Source organism: Echinops telfairi, unplaced genomic scaffold, assembly GCF_000313985.2.
Source record: "Echinops telfairi isolate 266 unplaced genomic scaffold, ASM31398v2 ScPeMD7_5868;HRSCAF=6743_1, whole genome shotgun sequence".
Taxonomy (NCBI): domain Eukaryota; kingdom Metazoa; phylum Chordata; class Mammalia; order Afrosoricida; family Tenrecidae; genus Echinops; species Echinops telfairi.
The window spans coordinates 1088842-1092888 of record NW_022109768.1 but is presented as its reverse complement, the minus strand read 5'-3'; the positions used below and the strand labels follow the sequence as shown (position 1 = coordinate 1092888).

The following is a 4047-nucleotide window of genomic DNA, read 5'->3' as shown; positions in this document are numbered from 1 at the left end:
GGGGAACAGGGTCCGGCCATCGTCGCCGCGCCCCTGGTCTGGGCGAGCAGCCCGTGCCCCTAGGTTGGGCTGCCGCGGGTGACATTGTGCTGGCTCTGGGGCTCTGTGGGCGCCGTGGCCCTGTGATTTCAGGCCGTGGGCTTCCTGCACCTTCCGTTTGCTGCCTAGTTTTCGCACGGCTGCCCCTTCCTTCGGCCTTCGCTGCGCAGGGTTCATCTTCCGAAGTAACGCAGAGGGCACCTCGCGGACGTGGCTGGTTGAGGGCATTCGTGTTGGAAACCACGCTGGGTTATAAATAGAACAGGGTCGTTTAAAATGTGAGCGTTGCTTCTACTTTTCTAATTTTTGCAGTAGTGGTGTTTAGAATCAGCCTTCTTGGTGGCAAATTGATCACTGTCATTCACGGGAGTCACCTCGTTAACCCTTTAGCTACATTTAGATACGTCTTTAAGCTTTTACCTATATCAGGTTCATAACAGGGAATCTGTTGCTTTATCCTGTGTGGCTTTTCTTTTTCCAAAGTTCTAAAAAATCGATAATTACAACAACAAAGCATGTCTAGAATTAAAAATTCTTGCATCAGAAATCCATATAAACGTACTGCTCCTTCCGTGGAGACTGTAATGTGTAGAGTATGTTATCTGCTCAGTTATTAAACCATTCCAGACCTGTGGATCTGCTTCAAAGGATTATGAAGCCCGTGAAATTGTATTCAAACCCTTTGAGCTGCTGCATCTGTAGGGGAGTGTCCAAAGCCTTCAGCCTTCCAGAGGGATCTGTCTCCACGGACTAAGAGGAACAATTCTAGAATAATTCATAGTGCTGCAATAGTGTAAACGTTTCATATTAAATGGAAGTTTTTCATTTAATGAAATATAAATATAAATTTATATATTTATAAACCATGGAGGAAATTTAGGTTAGGGGCTCATTTAATATTAATTTTTTCAAGGCCTAGATGGGTATTTGCTGCTGCTCCTTGTGCAGTAAGATCCTCTTCTAGTATTTAAAAGAGGAAATAACCATTTTAGTTATTAATAAGCATCAAAGGGCTTCTCCTAGATATTCCTGTGTGAAATAACAGGATAGTTTTCAAAAACAGGCTTCTGTGATTTAGAGTTTATCGAAGGCAGCTAAATGGTATTTTACTTGCATATAGCAACATCAAAGGAAATAGTATGGAAACCTTCACAAAGCTTAGTATTTATAGCTCGTAACTATGACTTACTTGATCATCTTGTTTTAGAGCATTATTTAGAAATTTTAATGAATAATTCTACTACAAATTTAAGGAATCAGTATTAAAATGTTAAATTATCTCATTATAATTAAGTAAATAAGATATTTTTGTGATTACTTTTCAACAGTTTGTCATAGAAGTGTAATATCTCATTAACTTATTTTTCTAGATGATTACATTCATTTGTATTCATGATATAGATTGACAGCCATTTCCCAGTTCAGGAACATTAACAGCTTTAATTAGTTTTTTCACTCAAGCAAAATAGAAAATGTCTTTTGAACCTCCAGGTAACTCCACTTTATTATACAATAAGGCAATGCATAACCTTAACTTTTATCATATGCCTCACAAGGAAATTAATACTGAATTTACATGTATAGTCACCAAAACTTAATATGAGGGAGGTTATTGATTTTTGCACATCATTTATAATAACATAAAATGTTCCTCCCTCAAATATATAACCTATTCCTCCCTCCCCAGAAATTGTTACAAATAAAATTAGCCTTAAGAATGAATTACTAAAAAAAAAAAAAAAAAGAATAAATTACTTCAAGTAACGCTAAAATGAAATTTGGATATTGGATAAACCCAACCCCGAAGTCTGCTGTGACTGAGAGAAAATATTCAAGGTCGTGAGTATTCAGAATGACCCTTTGTGGGTTGGAATCAATAAGAAGTTACGTAGTCTCTCTCTTATTCCCAGGGATACACAGCTTCTATGGCACTACATTTTATATTACTTTATTGGAAATGTTTGCCCAAGAAACTTTCCTTAAATATTACCCACTTCTACTCTTGCGCACACACATTTGTACACTCTTCCCTTCTAAAACTATCAGTCATGTGAGTCGTTTGGATCTGGATGACATCCAGATTCATTCAACAAGTACTCCTTGGATGTGCAACAGTTTTTTTTCTGATCCTCTTCAGCATGACCATATGACAAGATGAACTCCCAGAAATGTTCAGTTCTTTAAATGACTTCATTTAGGTGCCTATGTACTACTTGATTTACTTGGGGTTGCAGTAAGTGTAGGTGATCCTAAAGAGCTGTATCTTGTTTTTCATTCCGATTGCTTTAATGGGTCGTATCTATTTCCTATTTCTTCTCTCCCCTGAGTTCAGGGCAACAGCCCTCATTTTTCTAAGTTGGCAGGGCTTGTAGAATCTGAAGAGAATTATTTGGCTTTACTGTCAACTTCCCTCTCAGCTACCGTAGGAGAACACAATTACCCTTGAGCCTTGACCAACAAATTCCAACAACACGGGTACACTTAAATACATTCTCTCCCCTCTTACAGTGAACTCAACTATTGCAGATGTCTGCTTACAATGCTGCATGTTGCTAATCATCCCACCATAAGCAGTTCCTCTGTTCAGTAACTGCTCATTCAAGATGATTCCGCTTAGAATCTAAACTCATAATGTTTTGGGTTTTATCCCCCCTGTTCTTTCTGCACTGTAATCTGCTGTCATTGCCAAGGTCTTGATTTGGCGTCTTCACTGGTGACTTCCACAGGACCTTAGCCTGCTCTACTTTCCTTTGGGAATCCACTGGTACTTACCCACACTTAGCCTTTCTTGTCACTCACTTACTTCAGCTGAAACCCAAGGCTCTCGCATTTATCCTCCTATTCTTCTGCTCTGTTTTCATGACTGACAGTTTTGTTTTTCTTGTTCCTTGGTCACATCCTTGTTTTTATCGGAACTGCCTTCTTCTCTTCGATAACCACACTTTATCTTGGACAGAATTTCAAATCTGCTATCATCCTAAAATCTCTTGCCACTAGTCATATTATAATACCTACTTCCCCAACCTCTGCCTCACCCTTTATCTCTGCTTTACCTTCCTTGCTGCTGAATGTAGCTAGGATCAAGGATAAAGTAATGCAACTATAGCTAGGATAAAGGATAAAGTAATGCACCTATATCCTTTAGCCCACTACAAGTTGATTCACTCAGACTTAAGTTTAAGAGGAGGTTAATAGTACAAATGAATTAGTGTCTTCATCTTGGTAATCAGATATGCATAGTATGTATTCCACATTTCCCCAGGTTTTTTAGTGCACCCAAATTATCTTTCCTCTTTTCGTTCTTAGCAGATGATCATATTTCCCAATTACAGAGCATATTAAGATTAATGTAAACAAGAAATGTAGAAACTTTACCCATATTGAGCTATCAGACTTACTTCTATAAAATCCATGTCCTTATTTTACCTCCTAGAGTACTTACAAACTGCATATATAACTTTTACATGTGCTTAATACCCTCTGCCTTCAGCCCATCCTTATTTGGCATGGTTTGGGAGTCTAATAATCATTAGGCATTTCTCCTCTAGACACGTTCCTGGGTTTCTTTTGAAATTTGGTCCTTACAGCTGGACATAGACGAGTGGCTTGTTGTTACTGGATTTAACAAGCTGTTACTTCTAGACATGATATAATACAGCAAGCAGATATCTAAACCTGCACCCACTTTTTTCCAACTTATTTCATTGAATAATTACTCATCTCTTTTCCATATATTTTTACATTCAGACGTCTCAATTTTACATTTGACCGTTTGATTTTGAACTTTAAAAAATACCATTATGCTTAAATTTAATCTTTATCTTTAATTAGCTTATCTTTCTAGAGGATCATGGTCTTTGGGGTTTCTATTTATCCTTACCAAACTAGGAACATCAGAAAATTCAATCAGTATTTCAATACTTTCTTCATCTAAATAACTGCAAAATATCAAACACTTGGCAGAACAATTAGTATGGCCCTAGAGACCTCCTTTCAGCATGATAGTCC

The 4047-nt window shown here is 37.7% G+C and overlaps 1 protein-coding gene across 2 annotated transcripts in view; it reads left to right on the top strand.

The window, feature by feature from the left end:
* The window catches only part of GUCY1A1 (guanylate cyclase 1 soluble subunit alpha 1), a 79488-nt gene that overhangs the window by 1018 nt on the left and 74423 nt on the right, over nt 1-4047 (top strand). The window lies entirely within an intron of this gene.